Raw genomic sequence first — 18,102 nt, forward strand, 5'->3', positions numbered from 1 at the left:
GTGCACACATTGTAAAATTAATAGAATCAATAAACCTTATATTATACTTATCAGCTTTCATATATGCTAACTTATTTCCTTGATAAATTGTGAATATTTTTATATGTTTTTTAAAACAATACTTAGCTAAAAATTGAAAATCAAATCCATTTCCATAATGAGCTATAACTGTATATTCAACGTGTTCCCCTCTAAATAACCATTCACAAAAATCGTTTTCATTTTTAAATTCTGTTTCGTTTCCATGAAAATCATGGCATATAACTAGATTCACTTCATGAATTCCTGTATCTTGCTTGGTTTCAACATCAAAAAATAAATATTTTTCTGTATAATCATCTTTACATTTTTCACACCATTGGTTTTTAATACATTTATTTTTTACACAATTATCTTTACATACACCTCCTTTGCTTTTTTCATTTTTCATGAAACACTCATGACCTTTAGTGACCCACTCCCAACAATTGTTACAACGATATTCACCACATATATGTTCACCAGGGTCTCTGTCATCTCTATTAATATTTCTTTTACATTTTAAACATTTCCATAAAACTTTACAAACACTAGGTTTCTTTGGAAATTCTTTTTTATGATTATCAAAACAATCTTCTCCTTTAAATTTACGGTTACATTTTTCACAAAATATTTCCTCTCCTTCACAATCAGATTCTTTAACAAAACACCTATCACATTTTAAAGGGCATTTATGTTGATTTGAACGTTTATAACCCACTTTACAATAATTACAATAATTATTCTTACCTAAAAATCCTGTCATTGATGTAATGACATCGAAATGATTTTGATTTATAATTACCATTATATATAATTTCATTACCATTTTCTCTGCAAACTATATTGATCTGAATGTCTAAAAAATTTTCAAATATTTTAACTTCTTCTAAACTGCACACTTCTAAAGGAATTTTGCATATATCATGTAATTTTATAGCTAATGTTTTTTGTAAAACACGACCTTTTTTAATATAAATTATTTCATTGCTTGATAATTTTTCAGTACATAATTTATCACTTAACAGTTCAGGATTTTGGATAGCTAAAGCTGTTACAATTGATCTAGCCAAACATATATTATCATCATTTTTTATTTGACAAATGCTTTTCTTTTTTGCTGGATCTGTTTCAGAATACATTTTTAAAGCCTTGTGTCTACCACCGTGAGGTAATTCGATGACATTAAAAGCAAATATACACTCTGTTATATCGAGTTCTTTATATTCAATTTGGTTGGATAATTTATCAATGTATTCATTAAAAGCAGTTTTAGTTGACATCATTTTATCATTAAAAGGTACATTTAATTTGGGATTATGCATAATTACATCTACTTTTCCTATAATATTTCCAATAGCCCTTTTAAATATATTTCTTAAAATATTATGGTATTGTTCAGGTAAAATTTTAGATCCTACCACTCTATATTGTTTTCCATAAACTTTATATTTTTCAATATATTGACCTCTGAATTCAATAATTTTATAATCTGGTTTAAAGAAATTTTTAAGATTTACCTCTACTTTTACCTTATCTTTTATTTTTTGAGACCTATACAAAGCATTTAAATTAGTTTCAATTAAAATATTTTTTTCTGCTTTCGGTATAAATTTACCATTTTTATATTTTAAATTATACGAATCAAAAACTTTTTTTAATTCATTTCTTTGCTTAGGATATTTATTAAATAGTTTCATATAATAAGAAGCATCTAATCCTAAATAATCTGATAAAACAGATTTATAATTTCCTGTACTTTTGATATATGAAACTATTGATTTAATGATATTTGATTTTAATCTCTTATCAGTCAGGACAGGAATTTTAAGTTTAGTTAGTTTCTCTTAGTTTTTTAATACTGAAAGTTGAGAGTACATTACTCAAGTGTTTGAACTCCTTTGCTATGTTACTCATTTATAAGGAAGAAAATTTATAAATGCTTATTGTCCAATTCTTTCATACATTGTATATGAAAATTACTTTTAAAATGTCGTTGTTTATGTGAATAAGTATAATTTTCCCCACATTTGCATTCATAATATGTAGATTTTCTTTTGAGATCACAATTTATACATCTTTTAAATAAATATTTTTTAAATTTGTAAAATTCGTCAGCTGATTTCAAAGTCTTACAATCACAACAAAATTTCTCTTCCATTTTATTAGAAAACTTTTTTTTAAATATTTTCTGCAGTTAAATCTCTTTAAGAAACGAATTCCAAATTTCATCATAAATGTTTTGCTTTTTCGGGCTACCTAACTTAATATTATTAGGAATATTATAATAATCACATATCTTTTTCATAAAATATTTTTAATTTAAACTATTTTTAAAATACATATAATCTAAAAATTTTAAAAACATTTCATCTGCTTCAACTGTAAAAACCAAGTTCAATTTTCTTTTTAACTTTTTAAAAAACTAATTCTAGATGTGTATCTCTGTTTTAAAGAAATATCAAAATCATTTGAATCATAATAATATTTTTCTTCTTCCTTATCAAATGCAATTTTTAAATTTGAAAGGCTGTTCCTTTTAATCTGATTAAATATTTCTAAATATTGACTTTCCATTTATTTACATAATAATAATTAAAACACTTTCCTCTCTGACCTTATCAGCGAGATGAAAATCGAAGAAACTTTTTTCATGCCACTTTGCGGTAAAATTGACCGCTTCGTGGGATTCTGACCGGAGAGTGGTGTGATTTTTTTGTCTGATAATAATCTTCTTTATAAGCTCTTTAGTTACGAAAAAAATGGCAGGTCAAAGTTGTGCCTGCTCCTTCATCGTCAGAATTATGCAGGATATTCTTACTGAAACTACTGGTTCTTATTTAAAAGATATTTACTGATAAAATTTTATATTAATAATTGAAAAAATAACATATGAAATTAGAGATTATAAATGGATATAGATAATAAAATTAATTTATAAAAATGTTTCGTAATAAAATGACTTCTTTAAAAGATATTTGTTATGAGCAAATTAAAGGTAGTTATTATTATGGATTGTTTGGAGATTTTAAATTAATAATAGATAAAAATACTGGATATTTCAATGCTTCTAAGCTATGTAAATCAGGAGGTAAAAGATTTAAAAAGTGGTTAGAAAATAAAGAATCTAAAGAGTTAATTTTATATTTAGCTAAAATCCTAGAAGGCCCGAATTCGGGCCCTCTAGAAAATTCATTATTTTATGAAATTAAAGGTAGAAATGCAATTGAATTAAAATATAATGGGACTTATGTTTCTAAGGATTTAATTACAAATATAGCTTGTTGGATTTCACCTGAATTTTCTAAAAAAGTAAACGATGTTGTAATTAATTATTATACTAATGAATTTAATGAAAAATATAAAAATGATAATGATAAACTTCAAAAGAAATTAGATATAATAAAAATTAAAATGAATGACTTAAAAATAAGAAATGAAAAATATAAAGAAGACGTAGCACCTAAAACATCTCAACCTAGGAAATTAAACATGTTTATAATAATAGAAAATAATAAAAATGATTCTGATTATCATTATTATGTTATTAGATGTCAAAGAGGTTTATATAATAAAACTATACGAGATTTAAAATTTAGATATCCTAATTTAAAAATAGCTCATGAAATTCAATGTAATCCGAATGCTATTAATTTATTTAACAGAATAAAAGAAAATATTTCTTATACAGAAACTAAATTTAATCATTTAAAGTTAAAAGATTATGATATGGAGAGATTTAAAAATGATATAATTCAATTGATTCCTAAATTAGCATAATATTTTTTTCATCTATCCAACTATTAAATTTTTCAGGGTAACCAACCCATTTTACGAATAACTTATTATCTTTTCTTTTTATTATTTTTTCAATCTTATATGCTTCATTTTTCTTATTATATTTTACTAATTCCTTTTCATAATAAGTTCCTTTAATTTCTTCACCATTTAAATCTTTCACTCTATAAGTTATAGGATCTGTTATCAATATTTCAGATATGATAAAAATTTCTTCTGTAAATGTAGGATGATAACCTCTGGTAAATGTTTCTTTATATTTTGAAATTCTAACTTTATCGCCTATTTTAAACTTTGGTTTCTTTATTTCTTTTTTAGAAAATAAATTATTGTATACGATACTTTCATTTTCTGTTCGACTGGCTTGTGAGGGTGTCATTTTAATAGATCGATGATAAGAATTATTATAATTATAAACTAATTTATCTAGCACGTCTAAGTATTTATTAGTATTATTTGCAGCCATATATTTTCTAATTTTACCATTTATTGTACGATTAAATCTTTCAACAATAGAATATTTTATTTCAACATTTTCAGTAGTAAACCAGTGAATATTATTATCCTTGAATAATTTTTGAGTATCTTTATTAATAAATTCCGCACCTTTATCCGTTTGTAGTTTCTCTGGAATTCTTTCTTTAAAAATGAGTTTAAAAGCTTTTGTAACTTCCTCACCTGTTTTACTTTTAATAGGAACGCACCAAGCATATTTACTACAAATATCTATAACTATTAAGATGTAATTCACTCCGTTATTGTACTTACTAAAAGGTTTTATAAACAATAAATCCGCTTGCCATTGATCATCAATATGAGATACATATATTCGTCTTCTTTTAAATTTTCTAATGAGAGGCTTATATCTAGTATAAACATCTTGTTCATGTAAAAAATCTGTGATTTGTTTTTGAGATAAACCTGTTTTTCTTTTTAATTCATTGATACCACAATAACCTTTTTCGGGATCATAATATATATCTGCTGCTGTTTCTATGACCCCGCTTTTCTTAAAAAACGGCTCTTTTTAGATCCACAAACTTCACATGTACCTTTCATCATCAATCGTCCATTTTTAGAAGTTTCTTCGTGAGCATCTTTAGTATTTGTATGATTTTTACATTTTAAACAATATATTTCTTCTTTCATACCCATACCAAATGCTCTTTTAGCTTTGATAATAGGTTTCACAACAGCTCTATCTAGCCTTTCACGAATTGTTGGATTGGGAATATTATCCAATTCTTCTATCATATTTTTATCGCATGGATCATTTCTAGTTTTAGTATCTTTATTTTTAAGGTAACACACATCATGTTTATATGCAATTTCATCTACTCTGTTAATGGGCTTACTCCATTCTTTATATGTTAAATCATCGTTTAATCTTTTCTTTCCATGTAATAATTGTGTTCCAGGTCCTGTAAATTGATGTCCTGGTAAATGCATTTCAAAGGGTAAATTATTAATTGCTGAATTGATAAAGCCAGATCCTTTTTGACCTCATTCTTTACAACAAAACTTGAACTTTCCGTCTTTACTTAATTTTCCAACTTTGAATATATTACTTTTACACGACATTTATAGGCAATAAAAATTATGAGGTTATATATATTTGTAGCCATTCAATTGAGTTTTTTTAACGTATTTCTCTAATGGAAAATATTTTTAACTTTGAATAAATTCAGCCTCTTTTTTACGAATTTCATCTTCAGTTAATGTATTGGCTTTAAACAAATTCAGTAATTGTTTATAAAATTTGTAAGTATATTTATATTCTTCTTTTCTTTCGGATATATTTAAAGATCTGTCAACCACTTCAATAACTCCAGCTCCTAAACTCAAAGCTGATAAGGGGATTAAAATAAAACCAGATAAGCCAGATGCACTAAATAAAAACTTACTCATAGATAGTGCGATACTAATCTTTTGATAGTAATTATAACTTTTTCTATGAATAAAAATTCTTTTTTCCAAATATTCTTCTATTTATATATACACAAATTCTGTATTTCGGTACCTCATATTAGGATTGACTAAATCTAAAACTAAAAAATCATATGGTTTTTTTTTACAGTTCTTATACATTTTATTAAATTCTTCTTTTGTTAATTGACCATCTATTTCTCGTATTATTTGTATAATTTTTTTTTTGTTTCATATCGAAAAATATAAAATATTCGCTGTTACTTCTGATGGTTATAGGTATTTTATAATAGTACTGACTTATATAGATAAGGGATGTATTTTTCTTTCTTCCTCGTATAAAAAGTTATTCTATAGATTGTTGATCTTTTTCACATATACAATCATCAAATACAACTGAATTCATATAGGAAGGATCCAAGTCATCTACGGTAATAAAATCCTCTAGTTTGGAAGAAAACAAAACTTGATCTTTTTTAAATTTTTTATATTCTTTCAAAACTTCTTTTTTATTCTTTAAGCGTTTACATTTTTGAATATCTTCTAATTCTACATCTGTAAATTGAAAGTATTTTTCTTGTAATTTTGCATACTTAGATTCAAATATGTCTTTTGCACACATGTAAAGTCTATCAAAGTGTAAATAGTCATAAATTAAATTGATTAATAAGTTCGATTTTCCACTGTTGGAAGCACCATTTATGATTAATCTAAAGGGATGTATAGGCAATAGAGGATGTTGATTTGGATCTTTAAATTCATCCGGTTCATTATAGTCTTTAATTGCAATTTTAGAATGCATTTATTAATTAAAAAATAATCTACTGCGAGTAAAAAATAATCTACTGTGAGTGAAAACTATTATTAAGTTAAAAATATTTTTTTTAAATAATTTATTCTTTTAATGGTTCACATAGCGGTACTCGTGTATTATGACAAATTTCAGCAGGAAGTATACAAACTATCTTTTCTTTGTTTGAATTATAAAATTCTTCTGGTAATATATTGCTTTTATTTTTTATTAAAAGACAGAAATCTATTTTAGAAACAAATTCTATTACAAAATCTTTATCAATATCTTGATATTGTATAATATAATCCCAATTTACATAATCTTGAAATTTTCTTATAAGGTCCATTGATAATTTTTGATATCTAGATGCAACATTCATATTTAAACGGTCATAATAATTTTCTATAAATCTTAAATCCAATCTTTGGAATCTTAATATTTCATACCAAGTCACTTTATCTGAATGTCTCACAATAAAACGGATAGATAAGGTCTGGTATCTACATATTTTTTCCCAATCTACATCAGAGGCATGTTTTTCTATAAAAGGTTCATTGAGTTTTTGATATTGAGAAATAATATACCTATCATCTGGTTGTGCATGCTGTTCTATTAGCCTTTCAGATAATTCTGAAAATTGAAACACATATTCCCATTTTAAATAATCTGCTAAACTTATAATCACATCTTCTGAAAGTTTCTTTCTTGAAAAGTCGTTCCAATTAATTTCATTGGCCATTTATTAGGAAGAAAAATTTATCTTTTCAATGTGTAAATAAGGCTTTAACTTACAGCCTCCTCCTGTTAGCACTGATAATGTTAAAGCTTCATTTAACTTTCCATACGTAAACATAGTTATTGCATCTTCATTAACATTTATCTCTTTATCAAGAAGTACTTCTTTCACTTTTTCTAAACGTATTTTAGGCTTTTCCCCTACTTTATCAGAGGCTAAAAAAATTTTAATTTTCATATACATGTTTTGTGATAATTTTAAGTTTGAATCTAAAAGTTTTGAAGTAGTTTCGTTGAATTCAAAAGTCTTGTAACCCACACCTGTAAACTGAACAAGTCTATCTGTGGTAGCGCAAAAAGTTTTATTATCAACGTAATATTTATTAGCAACGTCGGTATCATTTGTGGGCCATTTTACACTCGATATTCTTTGATTGTGAACATAATAACTTCTATTAATTTTTTTCCCACAGTATACAATAATAATCAAGATGTTTTTTGGTAACAGCATCGCCTTCTTTTTCAGGTTCTTTTACATTTGATATGATTTTATTTTTAGCATCAAAATTATTTTCATCATGTATTAAACTTTTGTCTTTTAATTCATCGACATATTTTTTAGTTGAAGCATCATTGACCTCTAGAGGAGTAGCTATATTTCTAATACATTTATGTTTAGCATAATAATGACCGTTATTACGAATTAAACACTTATTTTTTAAATCATCTACATATTTTTTAGTTGCAGTATCAGATTCTTCTCTAGGATCTCCTAAATTTTTTATATATTTTTGTTTCGCATTGAAAAAATCTTCCCCGTGAATCAGACTATTATCTGTTAAAGTATGAATTTTTTCTTTTATTTCCTTGTAGCCACTATCTACGTAACTTTTAGTTGCAGAATCACTATCTTCTCGAGGATCGTATACATTTTTTAAAAGTTTTCTTTCCATATCATAATTACCATCATTTGTTATTTTAAACCCAATACCAGGAGGACCTGGAGGACCTTCTTTTATTTCATCGCCTAGAGGATAATAAGCAGCCATTTATTAAAATAATAAAAATCATTTATGTTTTCAGAGTTTTAATCATTTTTATATCTTGAGTTGACATATTCAAGGAGCATTTGTTTCTTTCTTTCAAAATAAAGTAAAAAACATAATTTTTAGTAGTATTATTTCTCAACCTCCAATTGAATTCAATCATTAAATTACTTAAGTTCGTATAATTTTCATGGTTTGCCAAGTTGAAACAAATTATAGGATACTTACTGAAATTTGAATAGTTTATCATACAACCTGTTTCAGAATTTATATTATTCATTCCTGATTCTAAAAGAGCATAATATAATCGATTATAATCACTATTATTAAAGTCCATCATATAACTTACAGTGGGAACTTTAATGTTATTAATCATTAACCAGCATTCTATCATATCCAAGTGATCAAACATCATGTTATTTTGATTAATATTTTCATTTCTTTCTTTATATTGTGGAATGACATATAAACTCAAAACTTCATCAGATGTAGCCGGAATAGAATAAGACCCACTGGCATTTTTATAAAATACATTGGATTTGATAATGTTATAATGATCCCAATTTATTTCTATAGGAGTATTTGATAATTTTAATTCATTGAATTTTACAGATGATGAATTTTTAAATCTAACATAAGGTAACCAAAGTGATAAATCTTCAACAAGAACCTTAAAATCTGGATTTGGAATATCTGTATGCAGCATATTTTTACTATCATTTCTTTGAATTTCTATTTTAACTTGGAAACCTGTCATTACTTTTTTATATTCGTTAAAGAAATCAAATATATACTTTAAAGGAATCCATATTTTTACTGTTTGGCTATTTTTAGTAAATTTACATCTTTTTGAAAATCCTTCATTAAAACTTTCATTTAGTTTAAGGTTTTTAAAAAAATCAGTTATTTTGGTAGTTTCTACCAGAGTTCCATTATATTTGAAATCCTTTCTATCTGCAGAATCAGCTGTATCTACATGAAAGAACATGTTAGTAGCTTCTGATGTTGAGTAATCAGGGGTGAAGTGTATCATCCCTAATACTTGATTCATAATGGCTTTATAATTTATAGTGGATTCAACTTCAGTATTTCCTATAGTCAACCTGTTTGAATTTATGAGACCTCCTTCATTCACTAGGGTAACATTTTCATTACTTATTGCACCCCCATCTCCTTTTACAATTTTTAATTCTTGTTGCAGAGATATCCTGCAGAATATAAAATATTAGCATTTGTATCATTGATAAAGAAATTATGTGTAGCATTTTCACGAAGATTATCTCTATTTTCACTTTTTAATTCTCTATATTCAAAACTTTCAACGTCTTTATTATAATAATAACTAGTGTCTTTCAAATCGTAAATTTTATCCATTTATTTAGGAATAAAAAATTTCAATCCAGCACCATGCTTTTTCTTTTTTGAAAATATTTCATTCAATTTTTCTCTCACAAATTTAGATTTTTCTTCTACAACTGGACTCATAAAGTCTGAAAAGAAGCCTCTTCCTTGTATTTTTTTACTCTTTCTGTACAATCTATGTTTATTCATTTATTTAGCAATAAATTTGTGCTGTACTTCTTGTTTATTTAAATCAATTAGTTCACCTCTATGATTTGTAATTCTCATTCTAATTCGATTAATAGAATCAGATTTAACCGGAAAAAATATTAGTTTATCAAATTCTTTAGCATATAAACTTCCAGGAGGATTTGATGATGTAAAAGAATAAATAACTTGAGATTGAAACTGATTTATATAAGCACCATCCACTATATCACAGGGAATATAAATATTATCATTACCATTAGCTATATCAGCAATAAATTTACCTTCTTGCTCTTCCTTTTCATATATTTTAGGTTCAAAGCCTAAAATTTTGTACAATTCACTTTTAGATAAATCAATTTTATAATTCTTCTCGAGTTTAATACTAAACCTTTGTCTTTCTTCGATTATTCCAAATAGTATAGGTGGATCATTTCTAAAATATTTTACCATATAACGATTCAAACCTCTTATACTATAATGACCATTTGGAATAATAAAATCTTCCCATTTGGCTCCGTCAAAGTATGAAAATTTATTGTTTTTCTCCGTAATATTATTCCATGAAATATACATAGAAAAGGACTGAAGAGCTATCTCTGTAAAATGAAAAGGTCTCGAATACTCAATGGTGAAATCTTCAGATTTATCTGCGTTTTTCGAATCTAATATAATATACTTCATTTATAAAGAACAATTTTTTCATTTAAATTACTAGGTTCTTGAGTAAATGAATATAAAACATCAATAGGAGATTTATTTTTATTTCTTTCAGTTATATATTTCATACAATAGAAACCACATTTTACAGAAATTGGTTGTTGTAAAAAACTATCGTTATATCGAATTTCTTTTCCAGAAGTATTTAAATAATTTTGTATATTTTTAGGAAGAAAATCCTTTTTTATTTTTATAGTGTTATATACATATTCTCCAAAGGGATCAAAATATTCTATAAAATCATACTTTGGGTCGTTATAATTACAAACCCAATGTGTTCCACTCCCTGTAGATATATCTAAATTTATTATTCCGTTTTCAAATTTTCTTATCTTTTTAGGTAACATATCAATAGTAAATATATCTCTAAATCCTTTTTCGTTTTTCTTATTTTCTTGTATTACTTCGTTGGATATTCCGAGGGAAGATATACCCCCTTTCCACAAGGTTTTTTTTTTTTAGTCGTACCTGATCCTGAAATTTTATCCAACACTTTTTTGGTTCCCCAACCAGCTGCTCCGCTAGCGGCTCCTAATGCTAAAGTAGAAAGTAAAGGCACTAAAAATGGTAAAAACCCTCCATTCTTTTTCAGTTGAGTCTTTGATATTTTAATTCTTTTACCTTTAACAATTTGGTTAATTTGTGTAGCTGTTAAATGTAAATCAAAATTGGGTGTTTTACTTTTATCTATTTGCAAACTAAGTTCTTCACCATTTTTATAAGCTGATTTCAATTTAGAAATCTGACTGTCGCTCAAGTATACTTTTTTTACAATATAATTACTTATTTATATACTAAGAAATTTTCCATAGTATTCCTTTACCTGATCGTTTGTCATAGTTCCCTCTCTTAATAGTGAATCCAACAAATCTACAGTTTTATTATACAATTTTTTACATTTAGAACCTTTACAAATTTTATCTGTCAAATCAGCTAAAATTTTCAATTTATCTTCCAAACCTTTTCCTGTGTAATATCTACCTTTTTTAATAGTTAATAAAGCATCTATATATATTTTCATCATACTCATCTTATTATCAGCAATGTCAATCTTTTTTTGATATTCAACTTTCTTTTCTTTAGTTGCAAAATTTCTACTTTTGGTTTCATTTCCTTTCTCTCTTTTAAATTGATCTCTGTATTCTCTCGCCCCATCAATAACTTCATCACTTTCGTCATCAGTTTTATTCCATATTATTGAAGGTAATTCAAATTCTAATTCTTCTAGAACAGTTTTATCCACATCTCTGTCCATATCTATTTTTAAAACTTCAGCCTTATTAAACATATTTCCTACATCTTCAGCATAATCTTCCTCTGACTGATTCTCTATCTGAGGTAAAGATCTATAGGTCTCATTCATAGTTAAAGATAAGTCATATAAAATACAGGATTATTAATAAAATAAAAATTATTAATATAAAAAATAAGAATTTTTAAATATGCTGATTTTGTTTAGTATTTCATATAAAAATGCAAAATATACGTCTATTTTAAATTTTTTTAATATAAAATAGGAAATTAATATTAGTATATGAGGAAAGGGCAAAGTGTCCTGTAGCCCCCCCCCATATACTACTGTTAGTCAGTGGTGTATGAAAGCGTCAATCATTTTACATGCTTGACGAAATAGCTGCAGGTCCGCATGTGCGTCGACTGAGCTTGGGTTCGGTGGGATTCTTGCACTCTCATGTTCCTTGCAAGATATTCTTAATTTTAGTCTTCATTTTTCATCCTCTGAAATCGAACTAAAAAGTCTCACAATCTTTTCATGGAAGCTAATATAATCAAGAAAGGAAAAAGTTCTTTGTCAGAAACTGGTTATTTTATCATGATCATTTAAAGTATTTGAAAATCAATTTACCTTTTGTTACTGTACATAGTGCATAAAAAGTATTTAAACGGTGCTTATTTTTTGTTGAAAGATTTGACTACACACCCTGTTTCCTCATCACTTTAATCTTTCTAGTGTTTCTGATGTTTAGTTAGTTATGGTTGAGGTATTTGATAGAATATGAAAAATAGGTTACCTTTGTTTTGTTTTCTTTCTAATTTTAATCTTAAACCATATACATTTTATCAAGCTTTGCTCTATGACTTTGAATCTCTATCGATAAACCAGGTCTTTTATCTATAGTGTCTTTTTTTTCTTTTTAAAATTCGTTCTCCTAATTATTTTTTTCGTCTTTTTTAGTAGAAGCATTTTATAAGTTTTATATAAGGGTTAGGCTCGGTATTGTTATGCTTTCACATGGCTAATTATCTTTAGCTTCTTCATGAAGATGGACCCTGGTCATTAGATCTATGGATAAAGCAAGAAAATGTTTATTGCTCTCCATAGATCTGTGCTAAAATTATTAAATAAAAAATTATCTGTTCTACTATTTAATTAAATATATATAAATTTCATTTTAATTTTTATATTCAAATAATATTTTTCTGTTAATTTTTTCTCTCTTGGAAATTTTAATGGAAATATATGAAAAATTAAGTCTGATTTTATTTGGGATTGCTTATTATTAACCTATTATTATTTTTTTTATCTACATGGGCTCATCTTTTCATTGAGTCAGTCTTATTCAGATCCACAAAACTGTGGATTAGATTCACAATTCTCTATTTCATTATTTTTTTTATTAACTATTTTTTTTATTAACTATTTTTCCCTATTTATTCTTAGTTTCTATTCTTAGTTTCTATAGTTTCCTTCTTGATGCTAAGGCCGCTGACCAGACTTAGATCAAATTGATATTTATTTGAAAGTCTTACTTGAATGTAATATTAAAAAGCTAAATCAGTTTATTGACATTAAAACTTGCTCAATATTTAATCAAAAATAGCAATAATTTGGTTTTAAAATACTTAAATTATGAATTAAAATGGTAGTTAACATTAAAACAAAATTTTAATGAAGAGTAAATATTGATAATACATGTATTTAAATCATATAGTTAAATGTAGAGAAAAAGTATTTCTTTACTCAAACTTTTTCTGTTATTATTATTTCTCTATTTATTTTTTTTCCTATTTATTCTTTGTTTCTATTTAGTTTCATTCTTGATACTAAGGCCACTGTACAGATCAGAATTAGATCAAAATAATTATATGTATTTGAAAATTTTACTTTGATTTATTATTTAAAAGCTCAATATTTAATTAAAAAAAGTACTAATTGCATTTTATTGATACTCAAATTATGAACTAAAATAAGAGTAAACATTTACTCATAAAATAAGTTCAAAATGTAGAGAAAACATGTAAAAAATGCTAAGGCTAATGAACAAAGATGAAATAATGAAAAAAGAGAAGAAAAAAATAATTGAAAATAAAATAAAAAATGAAAATCCGAAAAGAGAATATCTAAGCTTTTCATTAGCTCGCAAGTATATACAATACAATATTAGATACAATATTAGAAAGCACTCCTTTTTGCGGATGTAATCGTGTGAGTTGATGAAAAGATTATATCTTGTATTTTTCGGATTTTAATAAATATTTTCCCCTTTTTTTCGGATTTTTTATTTACTTATTCTTTAACTATTTTTTTTTATTTTTTCATTATTCTCTCTCTATATATTTACATTTTGTTGTAGCACTGATTTTTGGGCAACATCATTTTAGCAGTTGCGTCGATGACAGAAACTTTGAGAAACACAGATCTTTTGTTGTACACAGTCTCAAGGTGAGGTTAGTAAGTTTTATGTTCCATATTGTTTTTAATTATTTTTGTTACTGTGTGCAAACTATTATTATATTCTTTGTTTTAACTAATATTCTTCTAAATAAGAAGAAATATTTAAGCTGTTTACTTCATTATTTCTTTTGATAAAACATTTTTGTTTGGTTTTTATTTAAAAGCTTTAGTTTATTTACCATTTTTTTAATATTCGTATATCCCACTTTTCATCAAAGTGATTTTTAACCCAACAAATTGCAACTTTTTAGTGTTCACGTTTCACAATTTTTGCAAACGCTCTGAAACTTTTTTTGCATTGAACATGTTATCAAGCACGTAAAAAGGTAAATAAAGTAAATAAAACAGCATCATTGTTCCCCAATTGATGCTGTTTTACATAACATTTTTAGTGTTCCAAAGCAGACAAAAATCCCCAAGTTTATTCTATTTAACACATTCTTTCTCTTCATGTGTTTCCATTTTTGCAAAAAGACAAAATTATTTTCTGAGCTTTAGAAAACCACACCTGTTTAACCCCACCTTTTTTCCCCATATTGACAGTTCGGGTGAAACGACGGTTGAATCAATAATATTAATACAAATGCACTCCTGATTGTGCTTCTGGAAAAATAAGGATTTCCGTATTTTTTGCTAATCGCGAGAAATCAAAGGCCCAGAAGTTTTAAGAAATCATCGATTACATTTATGCATAAAAACTCTTGTATATTTTATTTAGAAATATTAGAGCTAGAATTTATGCTTGACCTATTTTTCATTTGTAAATATTTTTTCTGGTAGAATAATAAATGTGATTACAGATAAAAATAAACTTATACATAATTATTTATTTAAGTTATGCTACGTGTAATTTACTTAGAATTTCATGTTTTGAAAATATCAGTCGCTTAAATTTATAAAGACATTATTTTTAGAAATGTGTCAATGATTTTATTCAAGAAATTTTGAGGATTTTTGAGTTGGGCTCATGATCACCACTGATATACTTCTGATTGTCTGTCTATAACTTCTGGTTGATCCGGATTCAAAAATATTAGGAAATATTGACATTCATTATTTCATTAGTTTGTACGTTGCAGTGCGTCTACCACTACAAAAATGCAATTCCAATTCACAAATATATAAGACATGTTAACGTGATTGGGGTACATTTTCATAGATAAAGGTTGACATTGTCAACAACTCCTCTCCTCACTTTGGTGACCTTTGGACGCGATGAGAGCATGCCGACCTTGGCAGAAACTTCGATTTGAACACGGCTACTTTTATGGATTCCTCATTAAACAGTTGACTTGCCACTTGTGACTGCGACATTAATCACCTCCTTGTGTTGTTGCTACTCAGTCGCGATCACACATAACGTTGGCCTGAACTGCTGATGGCAACACATGAGCGACCTCGATCGTGATCTCAATACAGCTCTCCCGACTTCTCACAAAACAGCAATGAATCTACTAGTGGTATCCATTCATTGAATTCTATCACAGATAAAATTCTGGGGGGGGGGTGTACTGTAGTGTATCTACCACTACAAAAAATACAATTTTAATTCACTAATATATGACATGTTAACTCTATACTATGTTGGGGTACCTTTTTATAAATGAAAGTTGGCATTGTCGATAACTACTATCCCCACATTTTTTTTATTTAAAATTCTTAGTTTATTTACCATTTTCATAATATTAAGTTTTATAATAATAAATTCCTAATTATTTACATACAACTCCTGTTTATACTTGATTCAAAATGTTAGATAATTTCAACTGTACTAGAAAAAAAATATTTAATCTTAATAATACTAAATGTGCAACACAATCAAAAACAGGAAAATATAAGTTATTTTACTTATTAACATTATGTAATGATAACCTTCAGTTCGAATTGAAAAATTTATTTTATGTCTCTTGAATCTTTAATATTTTTAAAAATTTTAATATCAAGCGTTAAGATTTATTTCTGGCAACATCTAACCTTAGTTTTTTTTATTTTTCAATTTTTTTTTCGTTTATGATATCAAGCACGGTGCAAGCTATAAACTGAAGTTCTTGAAAGCAGGGTTGCCACAGGCTACTAAAATGCAACTATTTGCTACTATTTTCGGCCCTAGACGACTTTGGCGACTTTTTTTGAATGAAAAGGCTAAAAAAGCAACTATTTTCAGGAATAGGAGACTATTAGGAGACTTTTTTACTCTTGGCGAAGTTTTTTCACAAAAATGAACGTTACTTTTTAGAACGTTAATTAAAGAAAGCTAACTTTAAAGGGAAAAAAAGTAACTATTTTCAGGAATAGGCGACTATTAGGAGATTTTTTTTACTCTTGGCAAAGTTTTTCGCAAAAATGAACGTTACTTTTCAGAACGTTAATAAAAGAAAGTAAACTTTTTATACAATCATTTATGTCCAAAGAGCCAAAATTTTAAATTTCCATTGGATTTAATAAAGTACTTGTTATATGTTCTCTCTGAGGGGCAGTTTTGTTATTTTTAATTGTTTTTTCCTTCTATTAACATTCATATTTTATTGTAATTCGACTTTTATTTAGGTACCTATTTTCTAATATGTATACCTTTTATATTAGTACAAAACTTTTTTTTAAATTGGAGCATTGTTAGGACTAGGCGATAAATCGATGTATCGCGAAATATCGATTTAACGCCTATATCAGTAGGTCGATGTAGTGACTTTCGTTTTAGGCGATGCATCAGAAATCTGATTTAAGTCGCCGGAATTAGATTACAATCGCGGTTTAATGATTTAATATGCAAGGATCCTTGATTAAGCTAACGCTGTTACCGCACTAACGAAGACGATTTTGATTTCGTCTAGCTGCAGAGATTTTGCTATTAAGATGATGTTAGTTTTGTGATGTTGAATGACGAAGAGTAAATTGAATCAGAACTCCCGCTTTCGTGCGAGGATCAGCGCTGTAATATAGAACGCAATGCATAGTTTATGTCCATTTTTGTCTTTGGAATTTTGCGTTTTTTGAAGACTATTTTCAATGGGATCGTTGTGCATTTTATTTCGTCGGAAATAATTGTCGGGTTTCTTGTAAATTATTTCCAGTGAGACTTTTGTAGCGATCGTTTCGTTCTGCATTATTTCATACCATTTTTTTCTGTCTGGGTTTAACGATTATTTTCAATTATTTTTAGTAGACCTACTGTTACTTTGCGATTGCTGCACTATAGCTGTTATCTTAAATTTTCGTTCTGAACTCAATAGATCAAATCATTGATTTTTTTCAATTATTGTTTTTTATTTTAAGCGATGCAATTAAATAAGGGTATTTTGTATTTGACTTTGTTATTAAAAAAAAAAATTTTAAATTTATTAAATGTAGTTAAGTATAATAATTTGATGGTTTTTCAACCAATAAATGCTCAGTCGTTTTTAATTATAAAAAAATTAAAACAAAGCTTACCTTCATTTAATTTGCTTTTATTTTTGAGAAAATGAAAACAAAGTTTTAAAAAAATTTGGCTATTAGTTAATACAAATTTTTTTTTCAATTAAATATAAAGTTTAGTACTGTTTTGACGTTTTTAATAATTTAACATTAGTACTTAAAGTATTTTTTTAAAATTTTCATTAAAATTTTTTCAATACTTGTTTGTTTTATAATTTTTTCGATAGTCAGTATCATTTTTAAACAAATAAATCTTTACTCGATTTTATTTTCAAAAATGAAAACAGTAATAAATAAGTAAAAATATTTTTACATTTATTAAGTACAGAATTTGACCATTAGTTAATACTACCTTTTATTATTTTATATAAGTAAATAAAAAAGGTTCTAATGATGTTTCAAAAGCATGT

The 18,102-nt window shown here is 26.4% G+C and overlaps 1 long non-coding RNA gene across 1 annotated transcript in view; it reads left to right on the forward strand.

The window, feature by feature from the left end:
• Window positions 1-14,203, forward strand: part of LOC147816887 (uncharacterized) — a 33,624-nt gene extending 19,421 nt beyond the window's left edge. The window contains exon 4 of the long non-coding RNA XR_015429423.1: window positions 14,178-14,203. This is a non-coding gene — a long non-coding RNA (uncharacterized LOC147816887). The remainder of the gene's footprint in view (window positions 1-14,177) is intronic.
• The last annotated feature ends 3,899 nt before the right edge of the window (window positions 14,204-18,102 follow it).

This window comes from Parasteatoda tepidariorum, chromosome 1 (assembly GCF_982258835.1).
Source record: "Parasteatoda tepidariorum strain Cologne lab strain chromosome 1, Ptep-v5.0, whole genome shotgun sequence".
NCBI lineage: Eukaryota > Metazoa > Arthropoda > Arachnida > Araneae > Theridiidae > Parasteatoda > Parasteatoda tepidariorum.